At 41.0% G+C, this 25936-nt stretch overlaps 1 protein-coding gene across 2 annotated transcripts in view; it reads right to left on the bottom strand.

Moving 5' to 3' along the window:
* The window catches only part of peak1 (pseudopodium-enriched atypical kinase 1), a 100740-nt gene that overhangs the window by 28350 nt on the left and 46454 nt on the right, over positions 1-25936 (bottom strand). Inside the window, exon 3 of one of the 2 annotated variants that reach the window (XM_034149113.1) lies at positions 16527-16594. The exons of the other annotated variant lie outside the window; for it this stretch is intronic. The gene's annotated coding sequence lies outside the window, so the exon portion shown is untranslated. The remainder of the gene's footprint in view (positions 1-16526; positions 16595-25936) is intronic. 2 annotated transcript variants of the gene reach the window in all.

Here is a 25936-nt window from a genome sequence, read left to right as displayed (position 1 = left end):
GCTGAGATGGGCGGGGGGGGGGGGGGGATTTTATCCTGTTACACCACATCGACCTCATCCTCACAGGAAACAAAGACTGTAATTCAAATAACATTATATTCATAACCTGTGGTGATGGGACACGTAAGCACTGAATATTTCTGTTGGCAGACTTTCAAAAACTTCACGGAACAATGAAAGTACAGCTCGAGAAAAATGAATAACTGGGTCCAATATGTCTGTCTCTTTATGTACGTGTTGCTCCTTAGATCAAACAAAAGCAGCATTTTAAATCATCCACACTCATTTTGTCAACCCCATGAACCCATTGTGTCTTTGAAACACAGCTGGACTAAGTTAGGATTTTATTGCGAGTAAAAAAAAAAGACAGCAGTGGAAGACATAAAACAAGTGGTTTAAGTGGTATTAACATGGATATTTCAAACCTTTTAAGAAAAAGCTGAACTTATTTGTATGCGATCTAGACCAGACTGACTTTCTTTGTAACTCCATTATTTTTCCCCGACAGACAGCAGAGGGAACAGTTTTCTTTTGAAATCAAGATAAAGCCTCCTTATTGTGTTTTCTGTCTCTATAGCAGCTAGATGGAATTATGAAAAGCAGCTTCCAGGCTGCATGCTAATAAGATCATTCCGGTTTTCATGCCTTTGTGTTTCTGAAATTGTTCTGAGACCCAAGAAATATCCAGTATGTGTCACCTACATTTTTCCACCAGCAGTAAACCCCCAGTGCCGGATGTGAAAGAATATTTTACTTTTCCCCCAGCCACCATTTCAATTCTGTTGTTTTGATTTGTCCTTCCCTCCACAGAAAGAGCTGATATGACACTCCTTCCACCAGCCAGAAAAAAATGTTCAGATATTTTAGTTTCTCATTAAGTCGAATGGAAAATAGTAGTGCCATGTTTGCAAGACCCCACAACATTTAATCTGGAATGACAGCTGTACCTTAGGGACAGCCACATCCCATCTGCCCAACAATCCTACCCTAAATCATGCAGTCCAGTATTTTTAGTTCACACAGCTCACAGTGTGGGGCGCATCATTAAAATATGATAACTCCAGACGCCATACCGAGCGTTGGGAAACCTCGCCTCCCCTATTGCTTATATAATCGTCTTAGTTTGAACATGAAAAAGATTCTAACTGCGGTTTTACTCATTGCAATATAAGTGTTTCTACTTGTGGCAGTCAGCCAAATAATGGACTGCTATTTTTGCGTTCCTTTCATTATGTAACACATATTACACAACATAATAGAAAAGGGATGAATTACACAAAAGCCTCCAGGCACATTTGCAGAACTACAATGTGTTGCATAATCATACAAATGCAGCATCAAACCCCTGCAATATTATAGAGATATGTTTGCTCCCCTTAGGTGGGATTGTGCTATTATATTGACGGCGTGATATTGATCCAGTCTTTGCGTGTGTCCACAGCGTGACTGCAACATATTTGATTGGGGAGATATGAAGCAGCACTAAGGCGCGGAGAGTATTGGGAAACAGGCTGCAGTTGCACACACTTCCAATCCTTCTGCTTCTACCTTTCCACCAGATTTTTTTTTTATTTGACTCTGAAATAGTAAGTGAAACATGTACACACCTCTAACACTGATCAGTAACATTGATTTAGTATATAATTGCTTTATAGATACAAAAAACATTCAGGTTAAAATGTGTCTCCATTGGTGAGACCTTCCTTCTCCAAGTCTTATTAGTTATTCTCCTCAGTCTGGTTTTTATTTATCGCTGCCTTGCTTGTCATGAATATTTGATGAGGCCGAGGTAGTAGTGTCGATAATTTAAAGAGATCCAATATGTAAAAAAAGACTGATGACTTTCTAAGGGAAAGGAACGCCTGCTCTGCATGAAAGATGAATGTGTTTCGTAAATGAGATCATTTGTGCTCAGAGAGAAATGTTCTTACTTTGATGTAGTGTTAACACGGGATTGAATAGTAACAATGATGTCAGATTTGGTTAGACTGATTCTCGAAATGTCTACAAAGGATGTCAAACTTCATGTTTATCATCATATTATTTAAAGGGGACCTATCATGCAAAATGCACATTTGTACGTCTTTTATACATGAATATGTGTCCCCGGTGTTCCAGGGAACTCACCAAGTGTCAGAAAACACAACCCTCTCTATTTTCCTCCATACCCAAATCTCTAAAAAAGGGGCTACAACGGATCTGATAAAAACTGATCCAGATTTGAACACTGTCCTGACGTCAGGACGGTGGCGCTACGGCTATTGGGCCAACTCCACCAATCAGGAGGAGACAGCCACGGCCATTGCCGTTCGAAAGCGCTGGAGACGCTGTAGTACATATGCCAGGCCAGTAGATGGTGCTGTTCTCACTGAATCAGCCCAGAGCTAGAAATTGTCAAATTGAGCAAAATGAGGCATGGCTAAAATGCATGATCTGTTTGGTATTTTGAAAAAAAAAAAAGTATAAATATGCCTTATATAGGTATGGTCCTACACTATATTATTCAAATATAGCATGATAGGTCCACTTTAAGTTCGAAATGTAACAGTGTGTGGATCAGCTTGTGTGTAAGAAGTGTATTTGTGTGTCAGGAAACTCTTCTGCAAAAACACAAAATGTATGTTCCATAACTGAATTGTCTGCACATCAGTATAATGCAGTCTGTTTCTGTTAATAGCAATAAATACAGTCAAAAACAAAACATGAAAAAAGGCGTGCAATAACTCGAAAGGACTATATATATATATAGATTCATATGTTTTAAGTCAGTCTTCAGCCGAGTTTTCAGTGTGTGGCACATTCATTTTTTCCGTGTCTACATCTTACATCTACTTGTGATGTGACATGTCTGTGCAGTGTGAGGGATCTCATTCCCTGTGGTGAGTCAACAGGTCACCTGCAGCGTGAGTGAGAGGAGAAATAATGACGTTTGAACATTCAGCACACATGCACAGAGCAGCTCTCAGTACAAGGACCACACAGGGAATTGAGAGCTCGTGTCAGAGTGTGAACATGTGTGTGTGTGGACTATCTTAATGTGAGTCAGGAAGCCTTTATTCCTTTTTGGAAGCATTTCAATGACATTTGGAGGATAGCATGTGCCTGTTTTATTTCATCTAAAAAGCAATGAAGGATTCTCAGAATGGAATATGTGTTACTGCTGAAAGGAAGCACACATTGGCGGGCACACAAACACATCTTTCTGAGGCAAGTAGCTGTGAAAGGTCAGCTGACAGATTCCTCACTCATTATCCCTGTAGTTAACCTCGCTTACCCTCGAGTTTGTCTTTCTGTCTGTTCCTTTCCTCTCCTGCTCCTTTCCTCTGATTACTAACTTCTTACTTCTTGACTGTGTTTCTCCCAATTGTATTCTTTTAAAGTTTTTCTTTGTGGTTTGTCTTTTCCCCTCTGGCTCCTCATTTCCCACTCTCTTGTTTTCTTGTTCCTACCCACTCACTTTTTTTTAGGCGGTTTATCTTAAGGCTTTTTTCAGCTTTTCAGTTATTGAGAACATGCCGCCCTTGTGTATGTCTTTGCCTCAGACAGAACTTCAACAAAAGTTTGGCAGACCTATATCGTGCAAATCGATACAAACAAAACTCAAACTTGAAAGAGACCACACACAAACAAGCAATACAAAACATAGTAGCAAACCCTGAGCAGCAAGAACACACACCAGCCAAACTGAAAGTGGACCTATCATGCTATATTTGAATAATATAGTGTAGGACCATACCTATATAAGGCATATTTATACTTTTTTTTCCTTCAAAATACCAAACAGATCATGCATTTTAGCCATGCCTCATTTTGCTCAATTTGCACTTTTTTATCCCTGTTTTAGCAAGGGCAGATTCTGTGAGAACAGCACCATCTAGAGGCCTGGCATATGTACTACAACGTCTCCAGCGCTTTCGAACGGCAATGGCCGTGGCTGTCTCCTCCTGATTGGTGGAGTTGGCCCAATAGCCGTAGCGCCACCGTCCTGACGTCAGGACAGTGTTCAAATCTGGATCAGTTTGTATCAGATCCGTTGCAGCCCCTTTTTTAGAGATTTGGGTATGGAGGAAAATAGAGAGGGTTGTGTTTTCTGACACTTGGTGAGTTCCCTGGAACACCGGGGACACATATTCATGTATAAAAGACGTACAAAAGTGCATTTTGCATGATAGGTCCCCTTTAAATATTGTGAACACTAAAAATAAGGTTTGACTCGGGACATCTATTTCCTGATGAGTAACTTTTGTCTGCAATAAAAAAGAAAATACAGCTTTCCACTAACACATGGATCTTTTGCAATGATATTATCAAACCATCTCGTACTCCCTCTAAAATGCTGAAACCAGTGGTGCCACTTGTGACTTGCTCACCAACATCTGAAAGTAACAAACCAGACACACAGATAAAGACCGACACACTTTACCTCATAAAATAGAAACACTGTCAAAAATGAGACTGGTCCCTGTTGATGTTCCTGCACTTGCTGGCTAACAGTTAGCCTCTAAGACGAGATGCAGTGTTGGTCCCTCGATCAGTGACCATCTGCTCCTGATCTGATCGCAGCAAACACGGCCTGGTTCAGTGCCAGGAGAGACATCACACACCACCTGCTGCTCGGTGCCACCCCCACCCAGACACCAGCCCCCCTGGGACCACCAGAGAGACCCAGACGTGTACTAGTCTAGGATAAGAAGAACTTCTGAGGACGGATAGAACTTTATTTATTGAAAGCTACCCAGGCGAGACTTTTGCACAACACATTTTCCACTGTGTGTGTGCCTCAATATAAGGATATAGTTCAAGAAATCAATACAGCAGCAGTGAACCAGCCCTCAGCAATAAGGTGTTTCCAGCAGTGAGAAAGGAGGCGAGAAAGATAACCTCTCAGCATGAGCACCCATCTCCATTTAACCACCGACTATCACACAGAGCAGAAAAAACAGAGGGCATCTCTTCAAGTATATACTTTTGTTCAATATTGTCTTTTAACTGCATCCCAAACTATTGTATCTGGGGTTTGCTGTGGTTACAGAGCAGTTTAGTACTTTTATTTGTTGCTTAAATAACAATAAGACATGACATTTATATTGCGCTCTTCAAAGTGCTCAAAGATACTTTCAAACAAAGGAAAGATCGCACCAAGTGTATTGTCTTTCTCAGTTTGCAACATAACAGTTACACAAAGGAACGCTTTTGAATATAAACAGCCGATTTCTTGACACCAACTATTTTACCATCCTTTCATCGTACACAAGTGAGCCCTCGTACATCACTCCCTCCATTAGCTGTAGCTCACTGAACTGACATGCCGGGGAACTGCTCACTCTCAGGGAGATAAAGCCTTTGGGAGCTGTCAGAGACAAACTGTGAGGATGTCACTGAACATTTAGCAACCGGTGCATTTCAGCCATCTTTTCCCCGTGTCCACCTGCGTTAGATTGATCGTGACTCAGGCTGAAGGGTGTCTGGCTGTTTGACTGGAGATAGATGATTGGATAGTGGTGACTATAGGTGTGTGAAAGCAACTTCAAGATAAATAAGCATCCAATTTGAGCTTGAACATGCCCTGTTCTCAAAATCAAAAGTTGCATTTAAACGTGTAGAATCGCTACCACTCTTATTGACATGCACCCAAGTCCTCCATGCAAACTACCACTCCATCTGGAGAGAGATGGAGGGTTTGAGGGGTTAGGGGGGGTTAACATGGTGTCACCTTGAGTACCAGGCAGGCAGATCTTTCCGCATGATTAACAAGTCCTTTATATGTCCAACAGGTAAACAATTGTGATATATGGTTTTGTAACCATTACAAGGTGCACTTCACATGGTTTATGGTTTCCAGATACAAAGTATGTAACATACTGGTGGCATTTAGAGAACAGCATTCACATAGGGCATGATATGAGGTACTGATGCATACTGTGCCAGTGAAGAGGGGGGTACACTGTTAAACATGGGGGGATTTGCAATAAGAAAAATGACTAATGATAGGAATGAGAGGTGGGGATGTAAAGAAAGTGAAGCATCAAAGCCACAGACAGAAAATTCACGTTAGAATTTCACATCAGGTTCCACCGTATTCTCTTCTCCACAGAGAGGCAATGTTTTCCCCTGAGAAAAGTCAGGAGAGAAGCTCATTTCCCACCCAGAGCACGTTCATAGAGAGGCTGGGACATAATCGTGGAATAACTGAGGCTGAAAGCTGAAAACATGAGGAGATGGGATGTGGGATTTTCTTTACGGCAGAGGGCTCGAATGATAAGACAGCCGTGGCATTCGGACAGACAAGAGTAGAGGAGATTTGAAATTGGAAGTGCGGAGAGAGAGGCTAGGCAGTGGGAGAAAGCTGTTAAAGGAACAGTAAGACAGTGTCTGCTATTAGTTATTCAAGAAGAATACACCCTTATTTTGGTCTAACAGTGTTAAATCAAAGATGTTAAAGGAAGCAAAATGAGCCATACATACTTCACTGCTTAATGAGTATGTCTGTGTGTAAATATCGTAGTACTTTCGGTGTCGGTGTTTTAGGATCAGAAAACCTGCACTATGTTGAAGTTCGCTCTGACAGCAGTAAATGAAGGGAAGGCTGCACTTACTGCCTTTTTTCCTCAGATTTTCTCAGCTCATCCCTGGATTTAAAGTGACGACCTTCAAACTTCTCCCTAAGCTATTCAAGCATGTCTACCTCAGAGTAAAGTGAGTGGTGCATTGACTAATCTCTTCCCTTAGTCATGCTGAATGGCGCGTAACAAGTCTCTTTCATTTGGGGTTGAAAAAGATTCTGAATGCAGTATAGGACAGGTAATGTGGAATGACCTGTGACAATGACAGGTTCAGTCAAATCTTCCTGAGCCATGTTTGCATGTGTGTCTTAGTATCTATGTGTGTGTTAGTGTGTATGTGTAGAGGATGCTGGCACCTGCCAAACAGCTTTTCATTTCAGGGGCTAAGCCACCTCAAGTGACAGCTGACTTCCCGACTTGGTTCATTCCCAATTTCTACCAAATGTCATTTTCTGTCCAAAGCCTGATTCAGCCAAAGGGATCCCACTGCACATCACTTCAGTTTCAAGAAGCTTTTCCGCAAGTATGACTGTCACTTAGCTGCTCAATTGAACTTCCTTATAAATGAACAGCTCAAATAAAAAATATTCTCTCATTAATGAGTACTGTGGAGGTTCAATGGGATGAAAAAACTATTCAACCCTGCTAAGAGGCTTGTGAAAGACAGACTTGGAAATGAACATGAGCCATGTCAGCAAAACAAAGAGTAGTATTCTAGGACAAATACATGAAGTGGCATGGGCTTATCCATTTAATAACCAAGGCCGAGGCTTGAAGTTGCATGATTGGGATATCATTCTGTGTCATCTCTCTTATAAGTATTACAAGTCTGCTATAGAGTCTACTATTTACTGATCCTGTTTTGGCTGTAATAGCTTGTATAAACACACATATCAGCCTCTAGCTCATATTACAGAAGGTAGCTGCAGGGGGGCGTCCCCAATTAGTGTAATCTGATCTTTTTTACGAGATATACACTTGTGTTTGCAACAATTGATTAAACAACAGTTAGTGTAACTGTACACAGTGACAGTTTGGTTCGGTTTAGGATTTTAGGTTCAGCGGAAACGCAGAAGGATCCCTTTACATTTATTTTTTTAATGACAGTTTAATGCGTCCAAAAATCCACTGGCTAAGGACTGAGGCAGCATTTTGTCGACTAGCACATTTGGAAAACCTTGAATAAAGAACATTTTTGAACACTTCAGCCTTACAGTTATAAGTGCTTTGCATACAAGGCTGCAGAGAGAAAACAAGTCTGGAAGAAGACCTTCACAACGCAGCCAGTCGGGTAAAGCACAGCTCCAACTACACTTCGCTAAGAGAGTTATGTCCCGAGAAACGAGTAGCACTGAGAGACATGGTATGTGATCCACAGGATTTCCCCCTGAGAGTTAGTTTCACAATCTAAAGAAGTCAGAGAGCTGACAACACAGACCACCGAGGAAGCCTGACAAGGGAGAGGAGGTGAGGAGATGAGGAGGCTCACGGGACTCAGCTGATCCACTTCATTTCAGCTCCCCCAAGAAACGTTTTATGAGCCAATTTCTGGATATATGTTTTAAGTAATGATAGCCAATGTGGTAACAATCTGACAGCAACTTAGTACAGATGGATGGAGAATATAAAGCTCCAGAAGCTGTTATGGTCCTCAGATATAATACCCATTTCATAAATAGAATTACCAGTAGAAACAGTGGCTTATGTTACTATCCAACTCCACGCATATGGAAATACAAATAATCTATCAGCCATCAACAGTCTTCCACAGCTTTTTTTGTTGAATCTGAAATCTGGCATAGCAAATATTGTACTTATTGGTGGTTTGAAAGACAATTCTGCCATGCAATGATACATAAGATGGATTTAAAATGCTTGAGAAATGGTTTTCATTGTAGTTTGCCCTTTCCAGTGTTCCTGCTGCGTCGTGGGCTCATCCATATTAATGAAACACAAGATGGACTGAGAGTAATGGACTGAATCCACTGTGATATACTAAGTGGTTAGACGGCAGGCTCTGTGCATTTATTTGTGTGTGTGTGTGTGTGTGTGTGTGTGTCTGTGTGTCTGTGTGTCTGTGTGTCTGTGTGTGTGTGTGTGTATGAATGAAGGATATTGGGTTGTGCATGATTTGTGTGTTGCTGTTTCTAACATTGAATACATCATCAAAATGAACTGAAGTAATACAACTTGTTTGTGTCGTTCTTGTTAGAGATTGTAAATAGTTGTCAGTCACTTGAATGCCTCTTAAGTCCTAGGTGTTGGAAAGCATGTACAGGGAATGCATGTGTGATGCGAACCAGCTATTGATTTTTAGGCTCAAATGTAGTTTCATTACTGTCAGATGAACAATTCTGTCTATTTTATATTCAAAGAAAATCGTTTTTTTCTTTATTGACTAAGGTTTTAGCTCAGGTGAAATGTATTGCTGCTAAAGATCGACCATCTACTGCAGAACGAATACCTGCAGTGTGTATTCAGAACTGCTCTTTTCGCAACATTTGCAAGGCATGCTCTTCAGTTCGTTCTAGCCTCAAGTCTTCCCAGAGTAAACAAACTAAAGACATGGACTGAAGAAGCCCTTTCAGCGGTAGTGGTGAGAGACAGCGATGAGTGATGTGACCACCAAACGGCCTCATTATAAGATCACCTCCCAAAGCTGATTTACTGACGGATTGGACTTGGAATAGCGAATGCAGAAAAAGACGAAACTGTCAAAACAACGTCCTTGCTGCAGCAGTAAAGTTCAGTAGCTGCTGGCAGCTTAAACATCAGGTCTTAAACATCACATCCCCACACGATGGTAAGAAGCTGTTTAGTTTCAACATGGCCAATGGGGATATACAATGTAACCCTACCACCTCTTTCAAAACTTTGATTTGTTTTTTATTGTTGGTTCTAAAAAAATCAAGTTTCCAGTAGCAGGAGCATGTGTATCTGGAATGTAGGACGTTTAGTTTTCCTAATTGATTTTAGCTAAGTTAATAAAAAATAAAAATCTGTCCTTTAGGGAGAAGGCTGCCAGTAAGAGCCACTGTGTTAAGCCTGAAGGCTCTCTAGGCCCTTCCTGAACATATTCCATGCAAAGAAGATGGCAATATAATTTAATAGGTTTTCAGTTACACTCCATGGGCAGGCATTGCTCAACTGGGGCTATTGGGGTAAGAAGGAGAGAGACAGAGAGTCAGTGGCAGAAAGTCAATGACAAAGAGGGAATGAAGGAGAGTAAAAGAAGAAAAAAGAAAGAAAGCAACAACATTCCAGAGCAGTGTTTGGGATTGTAAAGCTCTGGGAGCGTTGCTGCAGTGTGGCCTGGGAAAGAGCCAGTGCAGGTCTCTGGGGGGGGGGGCAACCCGCCGGCCTCCAGACAAACACCAGCAAAGTGGCAGCGCAGAAACAGCCAGATGTGCGGGAATGCATTATACACACACACACACACACACACACACACCACACACACACACACACACACACACACACACACACACACACACACACACACACACACACACACACACACACACACACACACACACACACACCACACACACACACACACACACACCACACACACACACACACACACACACACACACACACACACACACACACACACACACACACACACACACACACACACACACACACACACACACACACAAGAATGAAATGACTCGTGAAACATTTGTTAAGCTTTTGAGTATCATAACGCCTACGCTAAAAACATGAACTGAGATTTTACGGTACTTTTCCTTAAACTTGCAAGTGTGCTGGATGTAGAAATACATTTAATAAAACTTAAAAGTACAGAAAAACGACAAATTATGCTGCAGGGAATGGTTATGGAAATACACATGTATAATGGATGGTGCCCTGAAGAAATCACTGTACTGTAACTGTGTTCAAATATACTGTATGTAATAAATAAAATATATAATTTAACTCGAAACTTTAAAGAATGTTAACTTTGCTCATTATAGAAAAGAGTATATATTTTTTTAATAAAAGTGAATATTAAACAATCTCACACATGTTAAGTGTCCATTTTATAGATGCATCTAATATCCTGATTTGCAACATCCAAAATCCTCAATTCAATGTGAAATGATCAGATATTTGTGTATACTTGGTGCCATTAAATACGATCCATTGAAATCAAACACAAGGCTGCTTATGTAACGCTCCCCGCCTGCTGACACACATGTATATATGTGCATACCTGATCACATCAATCCTGAATGGGGACAACATGCTCCTTGTATGCCAGGAAATCACAGCGAGTGCTGCCACAGTGATCACAAAGTCTCTGTCACTGGAGTAGGTAGAAATGTGCAACCTGATATCCCAGATTAGAGACTTGGCTCTGAACTTTCCAACATTTGCAGAGCTATTTGTGAAAAGGGAAAACATCTCCACTTTCCAAAGTCATGTGGATGTTATGGTAGCTTTTTCCCCTTAATAATACTTCTATAGGAAGCCCCTGTGGTAACACAACTATGAACAACCAGGAAAAAAGGTCCCTTTAACATAAACCACAAAGAACACAGTCAGGAGGAAGGTGGTGAAACAGATCTGGAGTCTGCTCAGTGAACAAACCCCAGAGGAATTATCCTTGCAACACTTTTTGGGCATGTTTTATAACTTCCTTGCAACTGCTGGAAAAGCAGAAAAAGACATTTGAAAGAAGCTCAGTCACTGTGTTTATGTGCTGGTCATGCATCTGGAAATGTGCCACAGTCAAATCATACAAGCTGAAAACCTTGAGTTAGCACACTTGAGTTAGCACACACAACAGCAGCAGGTCTATAGAAAGGCACAATCCGGCTGTGGGGCTATAAATAACACGCATGTCATCATCAGATTTTCTTCTGTCTCTTACAGTATTCTCTCTCTCTCTCTCTCACTCTCACTCTCACCCACACTGCCACACCAGCACCCTAATACTCTCTTTCACACACACACACACATATGCTGATTCGCTCCCACTCTTTGCGCTCTGGTGTAAAACTGACACGGTGATTAGCCGGGGGCGGGTGATGACTGTGGAGAGCTCATGGAGGTTTTCTCCCACCTGACTTAACATCCTCCCCTCTGTTTCCCCAACAGCATGGCAGCAGCACGCATCAAACACACGAGTAGAGCATCGCGCTGAGAGATGCATATTCCTGGGACGCCGGTGGAAGTGCAGAAATCAAAAATCAGTCGGGATCAAAGAAAGTTATTTTGGCAAGACTGCCTGCACGAGCGGCCGGTAGCAGCACAGACAGCACGTTCCCTTCCTGTCAAAAAGTATACTTTTATTGCGATACATTTGATATATTAAAGCTTACATTTTGACAGCTTCCTTCTCAATGTCTTTACTCTATTCAAGATCTACAACAAGCAGAGAAGTAGGCCAATAAGAGAAAATAAATGTTGTAAAAGTTTCATGTATGTAAAATGAAGCCAGCAAGGAACAAGGGCAGCACATTAGCGTTAGCTGGATCTGTTGCAATGCTTCTCCTTATGTTACAATGGTTAAAATAACGTTTTTGTTACAATGGTATCGAAATATTTTAACAAACAATAGTGTTTGGTGTGGACTGGTACCTGAGAGGTGACAGTTAACCTCTTAGGTCCTGCCGAGGTGTACTTGAGCTGAGCAAGGCACCGAACACCCAAACCATGGGCGCTACTATGGCAACCTCTTTGCTCTGACACCTCTCCATAAATGCATGTATTTGTGATGGTGTGTATTTTGGGCCCTATATGTGTGTGTGTCTGTACTGTAACTAGTTAACAGCAGAGTGAAAAGTGAACTCTAGGGAAATAATAAAGTATGTCTTCTTCTATTTACCAGTACCAATAAACACGGTAAGAAGATATAAAGCGCTTACGTACATGTTAAGATGCATTACAAGAAACGATTACTTCTGGCACTTATTCAACTACTCAGGCCTTAATGAGCCTTTCTGCAGTGCTGTATGTGCCTGAGAACAGATTATATAGGCAGGATATATAAGAAGCTACAAAACAGAAAGCGCCCGGAGACAAAACCGAAGCTGCTGGAGAATCATGTCCTACTTTCGTGGAAGAATAATCGCCTGCTTCTGCTACGCTGCTGCACTGGAAGAGAAATGAGAAGGGGGGGGGGGGGAACAGATTTGATAACGGTTCCTAATTACCACCACTAAAAAGAAGCTGTGTTTCTGTGAGTGCAAAAATTATCTTCACTTTTGGACTATGTTAGGCTGACTGTAAAAGGAGAACAGGCTTATTTCACTAATGATTTAACCACGGCTGTGTCTGTTTCTCTGGAGAATGGCTATGCTAATCCAAAAGTCTGATTCCACTCTGGAAAACATTTACAGCTGTCTTTTTGCGTTATGTGAAACCATGAGTTTTATTCCAAAATGGGACAGACTTTGATAAAAAAAAAAAAAGGAAAAAACCCTCAATGAAAGGGAGATAATAAAATCATTGTACTCCATAATGAGTTTCAGCTTCATTTCAAAGATTAACTCCCATGAGTTGCCATTCATTGTCTCTTAAAACTTTAAAGGTCCCCTATTATACTGTTTTTCATCAATATATTATAGGTCTCAGTTATATACAAAACATGTCTTTGAAGTGTTTGGCTTCAAATACCAAACAGATCATTGCAGCATTACCCATAATCCCCTCTGTTTCAGCCCTGTTTCAAAAGTGCTGATTCTCTGTCTGTTACTTTAGATGAAAATAAGGAGCCACTCCCCACGCCCCTCTGAGAGATATTTGGTTACAAACAACACAATGGTGCTCTAGGAGGAGATTCAGGTGATAAGGTGGGGGGGGGGTTACCTTGGTTGCTGATTGGCTAATGGTTACACAAGCCAAAACATCGTTATGACATCATAAAGTGGCCAAAATTTGATCAGCTCATTTTCAGACAGGTTTTTATATAAATGGATCAGGACAAAAAGTGAGAGAATCTTTTGTCCTGAAACTTTCAGAATCTCTTTACAGAGGGGACACATGTTGATGTAGAAAAGACATGAAAAAGTGGATTTTGCATGATACTGTAGGTGACCTTTAAGTAAAAAAATGATCCACTCCAGAAAGAGGTTATATAAATAGTAGTGGGGTAAGAGCCAAAACAGCTGCGTGGACCTGACCTACATCATGAAAAACTATTTTTTTGTATGGGATGGCAGGTAGCTATAAAAGAAATCATAATAGTAAACAAAAACGACAACAAATCCCTCCCACAAATCTGTATTTTCAAGAAGCTAGTTTTGGACAGAAAGACAGTTTTCACTTGTTTTGCAATGGGAGCAGTCATTCCTCTTAGAGGCTTTGAGGAAGATGATTAGATGTGTTGGGCCTAGAAACGGCTGCTGGCATCAACAGCTTGGAGAGCAGTACCACATCATCCAATTACATTGAACACAACACCTCCCTGCTCTTAACTGCCAAGTGCAAAACAAACCAGCGGCAGCAGCAGAAACTAATGGAGAGCAGAGGAGGCGGAGGCAGCGGGAGAGAGCTAATGCCATCCTCCATGTGACTCACACTTCCAGGTGAAACGCTCAGTGGGCGAAGTCAAGAAGCTGCCTGCAGGTCAAACGCTTTGAACGAAAGAGCGAACATATGCTTTGTAGAGAATTTCACCTCTGCCTTTGCCTGACAAGCATTTGTTATCCTCCTCTGTTTCTCAAACCAGCCTGAAACCATGTCAGTTTGTGCATGTGTGTGTGAAATCGAGCCTCATTAAAAAATGAACATTTCCAAAAATAGGATTTCACACACTTCCTGGTTGTGAGGGGGAGTTTCGCTGGCAGCCAGTGATTTCTGCTGACTACATGTGTTCTTTTACATGAGATGAAATAATAATGGACATGTGCAATCATCATATCCTCCAATGAGGCTAAATAATTATTTTAAATAAAACTTGTCGCCTCAATATTTTTAAGAGTTTACTAATCTAAAAAAATATGGCTGCACTTTACATCCTTAAACCTATGGTAAGGACTTTCTTTCCATGTATTTCTTGTCCATCCTACACTATGCATTGTACTAATAAGGTCCTAAACAATTGCACGTTATTATCTTCCAATACACTTCAAATTGAATGTGTGTGTGTGCGCCTTCAAGGCTTCAAGAAAAAGCTAAAGAAACAGAACCAAAGAGAAAGTAGTTGTTCTGATGTTCAAGTGCAGCACATCAAGTACCTGTTGTACACACACACACACACACACACACACACACACACACACACACACACACACACACACACACACACACACACACACACACACACACACACACACACACACACACACACACACACACACACACACACACACACACACACACACACACACACACACACACACACACACACACACACACACACACACACACACACACACACACACACACACACACACACACACACACACACACACACACACACCACACACACACACACACACACACACACACACACACACCACACACACACACACACACACACACACACACACACACACACACACACACACACACACCACACACACACACACACACACACACACACACACACACACACACACACCACACACACACACACACACAAACCTGCTGAGACACAACAGCACAGATGGCTGCTTTCTACCCAGCTGGCACTGGGGCATGAGGAAACAGAGATCATTAGAGAGGTAATAGGTGCATGGCAATGTTAGCAAAGGTAGGAAATAAATGCTCAGAAGTTCAAAAAGGTTTTCAGTTTCAAGCTGCAATAATTAAAATTGTCATATTGACAACGAATGCAATAACTATGTGGAAGTGATTGGCCTCAGTGGGAAACACATTGGGTTTTAAAATAGTTTTCCTAACCTTTTTTCCAGCTCATCCAGAACTACAAGGACTTTAACTCGGGCTAGGAAAACTGATCACATCGCACTGATCATTGCCACTTTACACAATCTGTCAGCTCTTTTAAGTCACTTTAAGACTTTTTTAGAATTGCTATTATGTGACTTGTTTTTCATTTGTTTTACTCTGTGTTTGGATGCTGTTGTTTAGTTCATCTAATTATTTATCATCATGTGTTTTTAACGGTGTTCTGTTTTATGTGAAATCACTTTGTGCATATGTTTTGAAAGGTGTTTTATAAATGAAGTGTATTATTATTATCATAAATTAAATAAATGTTAAATGCTGCACTTGTATATTTGTGAGGAACGCTATCAATTTCTCACTGACATTGTTGACATTGACCTCTGACCTTAAGTGTGCATCGAACCAAAACATTGCTTCCACTAAACAGTAAAGGCTTCTGACAATATTTAAGCTTAATTTCTCTGTCCAAATAAAATAATAAATAATAAATAATAAATCCAAAAATGGCCGTTATAAGCACCATGTGTGAGGACACAGAAGTTAAATACAGACATAACATCTAATATCCAATCAATAGTCCACAACAGACATTAGCTGTAGAGCTTCTCCTCTCTCCATCTAGCTATTCAGGACATTAAGAATCCATTAAAACCACTGCAGCTGTTAAACCATTATTATATATTATATGCATGGGGTAAGTTGTTTTGAAATCACTAATAGGAAAAATGCAGTGCTTGTAATGGATATCACAGCCTGTCAGTCATTACGTTGGGAACACTGGCTTCTTGCATACAGTGTTTGTTTTGCTAGTGTTGCCATACTAATGTGGAATCAGCAGAATAATGAAGCGCAGCAGGAGAGACCGAACGCAGCATGACTCTGGTCCACAGGGAGCGACTCAACTCTCTTGGCATCAACATGTACAGTCATAAAAGGTGTATGTTCACAATTCAAATCGATGGCATGCATAAAAGGCACCAAGCAGCGACTTTAGAGGATAAATCCAAGTGTTGCCGGTTGGAAAGTCTGACAAAAAGAACCAAAAGAAGGGTTTGAGGACATACAAAACACAGCTGGGCAAACAGACACAAGTGAACTCACAGTGCAGGGAATCAAGCGGCAGCCATGGAGTCCCAGCTGCTGACGGAGAGAGCACCTACTGCTGGATCCTGCAGACGACAGAGAGGAAAAGAAACAGAGGACAGACAGAGAGAGGACGATATCCAAGAAGAATGAAGAGGGAGGGTGAAACAGAGAAGGAGGGAGAGAAGAAGAAAGAGCATTTTGTTAGTTTGTCTGATGCAAGTGGGCCTGAGGAACAGTGCTGCTCACACTCTTGATAGGATATTTCTTGATATACAACAAAACAATAAGTGCCTAAAAGTTTCCAGTGGGAATCAAATATAGTTTGTTTATGTGAATTATTCATGTTCCTACACTCGCAAGCAGCAGTTAACAACAGATACTGTAATAATTACTCATGTTACTAAAAGATAAATACATTTATAGATGACATTGTTCCTGCTACAACCTCAAACAACTTCACTTGGTGTTGTTGGAGACTGTTTGATTTCAAATAACTTCAAATGTTCAGAATTATTCGCACATACAATTCACATATTTAGTTTGTGACAAAATCACTAAAGAAGCAGCTGAGACGTATATTCTCCCCACAAACATCTAAAGACAATTTCTACCAAAATACAGGAGACCACATTAAAGCACTGTTACGAAAGTAGGTGCCCTAACTGTTCTTCAGAAGACATCACTCTCTGGTCACTGTGATTCATACACAATGTTCCTCTCTGTTGAGTGGCATGCAAACATCTATCATGTCCTGTGAGCTGAAAATAAACTGGACAGCGACAGTTCTTCTAATCCAGTTGGTGGATTTATTGCCGCCTGTGAAGGGAGGACATATTTTCTGTCAATGCATGGAAACTGCTAAGCTCACTCGTGTCCTACTTTTGCTCTATTAAGATCTGTTTGATGTATATTTGGAGACATAATAGGTGGCCTTATGAGTGTTGCTATGCAACCAAGGGAAACTTCAGAAAGTAAAAGTAAAAACCAACCCACCCCCCGTGTCAGATCTAAAAAAGAATGTTTTGCATTAATTCATCTGAGGACAAAGCATCTTGTTGATGGATAAAAATAGCCAGTCATCTCAAGAGGCATGATCTTTTTTATGAGCATATTTATTTGCTTTTTAAAGAGCAAAATTGCCTTTCAAAATGGGATATCTAGAGACAATTCTTTGAGGTTCGGCAGCGAAAAAACTGTGATAAAACCGCTCTAGTGTGGGGGCTTTGAAAATGGCTTACTGTGGATTATTCTGACTAACTTGGTATGAATGTGTGTTTTTATGTGTTTTTTATATTTCTTGTGTTTTGTTGCTTGATCTTTGTCTATGTGTGCATGAGGGACAATTCACATGCAGACTCACGGGTTCAGTAGTATTCCCATAACAGTTCACTTGTAGTGTGAATACATAAACACTTGGTATGACACAATTACATTGTAATAGCTTTATGTGATGATCATGTCAGTCTCTTATGCAACCTTCATTTATATGCAGAGCACAGTGATCCAACCTCCACAGTTTTAATGACTTTTAATGACATCTAATGAACATTTCTGGGCAACTCTCAGGCACAGAAAACAGTTTATCCTGCTAAATTGGCTATTAGTTAGGGGGAAATAGGGATAGGTTTAAAAAAAAAAAAAAAAAAAAGGGAAATCTAATTTGTGTAGCTCTGGCCATCATTTATATTGGTGATCAGTTAATTCAACAACTTAATTGCCGAGATACAGGGTATGGAATGAGTTGAGTAGGGTACTAAACAAAAAAAAAGTGGAAGAAAAAGTTATAACTGCAACAAAGTTTCAGGAAATATTGTTAAATGGTCAGTTTACAATATGAGTGATCATCTTATATTTCCTAGTGCCTGCCCTAATGTTATTTTTTCAAGTGGTGTCACCATATGACATAAAACAACTTAATCACTAAAATCATAATGGTCAGAAATGACACATGGAAAAATAAAGTTTGGTTAAAATGTCCCAGTAAAAGGTTCAGAAATCACACTCCTATGTGATGAGTATTGCTTTGGATAAAAGCGTCAGCTAAATGCAATGTAATGTAATGAGTGTTGACCCTGCCTATGTGTCCTGCTAATAGTTGGGTGATAAGCGCCATGAAAAGCAACATCAATAGGTGTGATGCAGTTAGGACCCTTTTTATAAAATAAAAGGATCAGGAATACATTTTCTAAAGGTGAAACTTAACAGCAGGATCATACACCCTTTACCCTGGAAATGTTTCAATAATTTCATTGTAGATCACCACTTGGCTCCATGAATAGATGGCTCCATCCCACACACTCCAACAGCATTACAAACCTGTGAGCAGCCCAAAGAAACCAACTCCAGGTGACCTGACCAGATCATATGGAGCAGTTTGCGAATAACTGGCTCAGTGGACGTATAACAGAAGACCAAAATACTGAATACAGGTTGTATTTGTTTATTTCCTGGGCCTACATTTAAATCGTTGGCACCTTAGTTAGTCACCACTCTGTTGTGGCAGCATCCTCAGTATCAGCCCAACACTGTCAGAAGACCTTCAATTAAAGTGTGCCGTTTGCAGGTGCCACTGCACACATGTCCCTGCCTATGTGAACTTAATTGACCACCATCCCTCCCTCCTACCTGGTAAACAACAGCTGCTTCCAGCGGTCCATCTGCTACCTGTGAATTCCCTTCCTCAGGACTCACACCCCCTGCACGCCATTGGTGTTTCCCCTCCGAGAGGTGTACTTACTGGGACAGCATGAGTGAGTGTTGCTGCTCGGCCACCTTAATAACAGTTTGTGTTCCCCACTGGCACACGACGGTAAACAGGCTTTTAATTGACTGTCTGTGTTCTTTTTTAACAAAGCATTACTGGGTGGCGTGAACAGAAATGTTCAGTTTACTTCCATGGACGTTTTCTGTGAAAGCTATTTTTAATGTTTTTTGTGTTCAAGCAATAATCTGTTTTTTTTCAAGCAGTAAACTGGGTATTTTTAGCAATCATCTGGACAGTAACTAAATAATGTATTGTGATTTTGATTCTAAAGTCTGATTAAAACATCAGAGATAAATGTTCTATTAAAGTGCAGTCTAAAACAGATGATATGGATACCGAACCTGCTTGAAATAAAATTAACTTTATTTTTAGCTAAATGACTGTGGCATACTGTCCTGTACATCTTCAAATTATAATGATGGTATTTCTTTGACACAGTATGATCATAATTAGCACTTATTGGTTATCATCTTTGAGTTTTATAAATAGTTTCACCTAACTCCCAGATCACCTTGACCTTCCCTAAATCCATGGCCAGATTCTGTGAGAATAAATTGCTGACTCACTCATTACCACAGAGAGGCCGAGCTGATAACACTCAAACAGGTAAAGGACAGGTAAAAAGTCAAACTAAAAAACTAGCCAGAAACACAAACACAGCGACCGATACTTTGAGAAAGTAATGTAACCTTAATTGTGCGTAACATGTTTTTGAAATTGGGATTAAAGTATAATGACTCCATCTATCACTCATACAAGCAAAACAGTTCAGGTGACCACATCCACTGAGCTAGACAATGACTGCATGTGTTGTTTGCAGGTTACTCTATTAACGGTATAAACACCACATCATGCTAACTGCAACTTCCCTGTATTTCTTTATGCAATTTCAGCATACTGAATGATCCAACACACATGAATGTTGTTAAGAAGAGATTCAAAAAGCATCACTGAACTTTAGGTAATAAACTGTTATTTTTCTCTCAGTTTTACCCGTCATTCTGCAATAAATGTAAGTCTTAAGATGTAAGACCTGTGTTTTTCCTAACTATGGCGTGTTGGATATAGTTTAAGACTGTGGTTGAGTACAGAGACAAACAGGAAGCTTTTACACAACAACAGGGTTCAGTGGAAGACCACAGGCAAATCATCACTTAAAACTGAGCATACAGCAAAGTCGACGCCACTCAGACAAGGACAATGTCACCACCGGCTGTGACTGACACTGAACTCAGATCAGTCCTAAAGACAGCTTCATGAATATGCATGCACTGTCCCTTCCAGTCTTCAGAATGGCTGTTATGCTCGGTCCTCCCATCTTATTATAGCTTCCTGTCATTCTGCTCTACAGTCTTTTTGTCTCCATAACAACCACCAAAATCCAATATCCCAAATATTCGGCATTTTCAGAGACAGGCTTGTCACTGCTGATGGGGAGAGAGGCTCCACTCTGACAACTGCGAAAGTAACTTTTATTAAAGGGGCCCTATTATGCCCATTTCCAGGTTCATATTTGTATTGTGTGCCTCTACTTATAATGTATCTCACATTGCCTGTGCTGCAGCACCTCTTTTCACCCTCTGTCTGAAACCAGAGCCCAGTCTGCTCTGATTGGTTAGCTGACCGGCTCTGTTGTGATTGGTCAACTGCTTGGAGATATATGGCCCCTTATTCTATAACGTACAATGTGCTGGAGTGATAGCCAATGGAAGCGTGAGTGGTAGATAGTGATGTCACTATGTTATAGAAGTAAACTAAGGAGTCGAATGGAGGTATTTGAGGCAATTCACACGGACAGGTCAGCTACAGAGGGAAAATCTGAAATTGCCTAGTCAGAAACGTTTTCACAATTTCATTGTTGTTGTATACTCGTAACAGTAAATTGTTAGGATTAATCATGGAGGTATTTCTGAATAATTTGAAACCGTGGTTTAGGGTTGTAAGGACTGCTTTTCATTGGCATACAGAGTTTCTCCAGAGTTGGCAGAGGATGGTTTTCGAATGCTTTTGTTTCCGGGTGATTAATATTGTCCCCTCATAAGGGAATAAAGGAATTACCAGCTTAAAGATGTGGCCAAAGGCAAAATGGTAAAGAGGTCACATACTGTAAAGCCAGCTCCCACAGCTTCAGGTATCGGTCTCAATCCAAAACCTTTTAATGTTTTTGTCATCATATGACATTTTTAAGGATCATTTATTTCTTGTTTCTCCTTCAGGTAAGGAGCTACGGGAATAATCACCATAACCCTGAAGCTCTAGCTCTGGCTTAGGGTTTCTACTTCAACATATCACTTTAACACCATGCTTAATCCCTTGCAAGTCAGCTGAATGTCTTCCGGTTGAATCACACTTGGCCAGTGACACGTGAATGGATTACAATGAAGAGTCTATTGATTCAAAATGTCCCTCCTGCAGTGAAATAAAGAGGGGCTGAATTGATAACAAGAACTGAAAACACATCATGTCTAAAAGCTTTAGCTAGCACGCAGATGTGTGTATTGTGTCTTCCTGCTCAGAGCTGATTAGAAAGAAATGTGTTGGAGGAGGGGTGGGATTATCCAATGTACATTGAGCAAAAATAGTCACAGATAAGCCTCACATCAAGTTGCATTAACTTGAGTGTACACAAACACTGCTGGGTGAGTACTTTCTTCCATCAGAGTTGATCAAATGAGAAAAGGGTTTTCTAAGCAATTCCCCTTCTCAATCTCAGTGTGCATTTGTCTCTCTCTTTCACTCTGAGGTTCCATCACTAAAATGCCGTATGAAAAAAATTCTTTGGTTATGGCTCGAATTTGTTATGCAGATAGTAAAAAGGATTGTGTTGAAAAAGCAGAGAGGAGAGTCATGGTGCAAACACTGTTCCTGTAAGCAGATACTCCTCTTTTGAACCTTTTGCTAAGCTGAGAAAGCTGCTTCCACCACAAATTCAATATTCACAAGGAAGAGAAAAAGAATCACGGGCTGCTACAATATTATATAAAAGAAAACAAATGAACAGGAAAACATCCGTCTTTGTCTCCAATAGGTTAAGTCGCATGAACAGATACAAAGTAGAGTGAGAGTAAGCACAGACACAAGCATTGTTGAGTGGTGACACAGGCATTGGAAGCTGCAGCTACTCGGTCTATAGAGAGGTTTCATTAGCATGTGCCTCATTAGAGGGTGTCCCTTCAGCGCTGCACACTTGACACTGGAGACAGGAGATAATAATAATGATGCATTGCCTAGGCTCCCTCTCCTCCGCTTCTCCCTGCCTTCCCCTTCATCTAATCTCACAACCTTTTCTCTGTGAATCTCTTAAGTCATCATCCTGTCCATCTGTGTCTCAGATCCGATCATAATGAAGAGACAGCAACAGTTGTAGGAGCGCAGAAAAAGGAGGGAGGTGAAGAGTAAACAAAAAGAAGCGTGGCTTACTACTCACAAAAGCAGCGGCAGCAGCGTATCCGATCTGTGGCCAGGGAGGCGAATGGGAGAAGAGAGCCACATGACTAACGTAGTCGATATGGAGCCGGTGCATGAATGAGAGACAGAGAGGGAGGGAGGGAGGGAGGGAGGGAGGAAGAGCTGGAGCACTACGTAAGGAGGGAGGGAGGAAGGGAACAAATATGACTGGTTGATGATGAGGGAGGCATAACATCACAGAACAGAGACAGAGGAAGGGAACGGAGGAAAAAGCTAGGTCACGTACGGGAGGAATCTAATCAACTTGGCTTCTTACACTTAAAGAAGAGAGGGGAAAGTAAAAAAAGAGGAAATAAATAAACCTGGCCTGTCTTTAGCAACACTCATTGTGTTCAGTCCCCAAGTGTGAACATCTCACCTCAACAGTCACATCATACGAGCCCATTCAGTACTCTTCATGGTGAACAGAAAGAGAGTTAAAAGAGAGGATAAGGTGGAGCTGAGTTCTCCCAGTAGGACTGAACTCCCAGAGAGACCTATCAGTTTCATGAAGCTCTTAGCGATACATTTTGCAGCCCGGGCAAGAGTCGAGCAGCTGTCAACTCACAGATATGGAGCGGAGCAAAGGCAACCTCCGGTCCGCTTAGTGCAAATGTAGTAGATGTTTCAGCAGCTAATGGTTTGTAAAGTGAGTAAGTCTAGACAGAGGAAGTGATCGCCACTCCTTAAACAATGACTATTTAAGTAAACACATGAGGCAGAGATGAAAAACAACACCCAGAAGTGTTGGATTTGTATCTGTCTTTGTAACAGTGTTTCAATGTGTGTTACATTCCTTACACCTGCAATTGCATCCTCAGGCTGTTGAAGAGATCAAGTAGATACAGTATCTTAACAGCGCTGTCCAATAAGAAGCGAGGGAAAAAGGGCTGGGAGATGATTTAATTATTCATGGTGTGATTTCATATTAAATAAAAATAACCAGGGAACATGCTCTACTGGGACATATATTGATAATCGATTAGAGATATGAAATCAACATTATCTAATAGAAGATTTTGGCCATATTGCCATTCCTAAGTTGATCGATTCATATCTCCTTGAGAGATGTTCACAGCTCGGAGGTTGGGCTACAGCTGAGTCCAACGTTTCAGACAACTTCAACAAATGTAACTTACAGAAATATAATTGAAAGAAATGACTCTCTTTTTTCGCTCTTAGTTAAAATCTAATTCATTTCCTTTCAGAGCTCTAGCCTTAATTACACCAGCCTCATCAGCCTTGTCCAGTTCTTCAAAGCGTATGCCCCACTTACTGCAAGCCTGTCATTAACACATGATTTTTTTATAGAAATCTCAATTTCTAGGTCAAGAAAAGTGATTATCAAATCAATTCCTCTGGTCTAAGAGGAGCAGCTCTGGCGTGACAACTCATTAGATTCCACACCAAGGAAAGCATGCCCAGTGGTATATACAGTATCATCTATTTAATAGTCAATACATATTTAAACAGTGTCTATGTTTACTTCAATGTGAGGATCTAATGGCACATTTCCACTGCAGGGCCTCGCACGGCTTAGTACGGTATAGTACGGTATAGTTAGGCCTTGGTAGGCCAGGCTCACTTTATGCTGCGTTTCCATTACAGTTTAGTAGCTGGAGCAGTAACTATAGTAACGCAGTGTAGGCGGAGCCGTGACGTCATCTTCAATGCAAACCACAAAACCAACATCAGCCGTTAGCTGTTAGCACTCAGAGCTCACAGCTCCTCATATCTGTTCAGAAACTAGACAAAAAAGTTAAACAAGTACAAACCAGACTGTCTGTGTCATGGCGAATACAGTCGCTGGTTTATTTATGTCTGTATAGGCCGTTGTTGTGAGTGTGGACGGTCGGAGCATATACAACGTTAGCTTAGCCGATCTCCATTCAGAAAACACGCATTTTAAAAGGTTTTTCGCCTGCCGTCTGTCTGTAGACTTGTCAAAGCATTAATTCATGGTTTTTACTAACCGGTAGCAGTATGTTGTTACTTCAGCATCATTTTGAAACATGTATTACAATTAAATCGCGATTCTCTCATATAGCATTTAGCATATTCAGCCCGGTTGTTGGCCCGGAAAGAACCACGATTTTGGAGGGCCAGAAAAACTGTGAAAAAGTACCCGTTAGCCGGAACTACCCCTAGTGGAAACGCAACAAAAAACGGGCCGGGTTTGGCACGGCACGCTTAAACCGTGCTACGCGCTGCAGTGGAAATGCGTCATTATAGACTTCAAGACAAGAAAACAAACTGCAGTTGATCCAAACTTCATTAGCTTCAAGCAACTATTTACTAGTATTTTTGAGAGAAGTCTATGTCAATGTGATCGGTAGCGGTTACTGTTGCATTCCCTGCCAACTCAAACATGTTCAAGAGTATTTGATATATTTAAATGGTCATTAGCATGCAATGATCATGAGCGATTCTTAGTACAATTAGTACGTACGTAGTTTCCAGGGTTGCCTTCATTACTTACTCTTGCTAGACTTAGTAGACATTTGTTTAAATAACTTGCGCACTGTGAGTGACTGCTTAACAACCAAAACTAATCAGAGGCTTTTACGCTGAAGGCTTCCCAGATGTAATGCAGCATTTCTAACAACGAGGAGACAGTTGATGGCTACCAGGTTTTTCCAGTGTTTAGTCTCCATGGCACAGTGCTACTAAATTAGCTTAAATAGACCATTTCCTATTGACAACAAAAGGTACCTTGTATGCAGATGTCAGTGCAGTTTGCAGCTGATGTGTTGGGGTCTTTGTGGCCCCATCATCTGTGCTGACATCTGGACCATATGTCTTCTAGACTGGGGGGCCAGGGTCCGAACTCAGAATAAAAACAGTGCACTAAGGGTGGGATTAGTCCAAGGACCCACAAGGGGCATTGGTTGTAAAGAGTGAAAAGGCTGCAGGCATTTTTCATACACTTCAATGTGTGTGAAAATTGAGTTATCAACAATATATGCACTTTATGGCATGTACTTCATCATGTACAAAAATGCAATAAAAATAAGAAAGGGAGAGGAAACCAAGAAATAACTCTTCCATGCCGTTTCCTAAATGCTTGGTTTCTAAGGATGATCTCTAAGGGATAGTGTGGAGAATGGGGAAGAGGAAGAAGAAGAAGAAGGGTAAAGTCAGGAATGGGAAGCAAGCCAGAAGGATAAAAGGAGAGTAAGGGGGATGGGATGATGACGAGCCAGAAGGTTGGTAG

Source organism: Trematomus bernacchii, unplaced genomic scaffold (genome assembly GCF_902827165.1).
Source record: "Trematomus bernacchii unplaced genomic scaffold, fTreBer1.1, whole genome shotgun sequence".
Lineage (NCBI taxonomy): Eukaryota > Metazoa > Chordata > Actinopteri > Perciformes > Nototheniidae > Trematomus > Trematomus bernacchii.
This window is presented reverse-complemented; position numbering and strand designations above follow the sequence as displayed.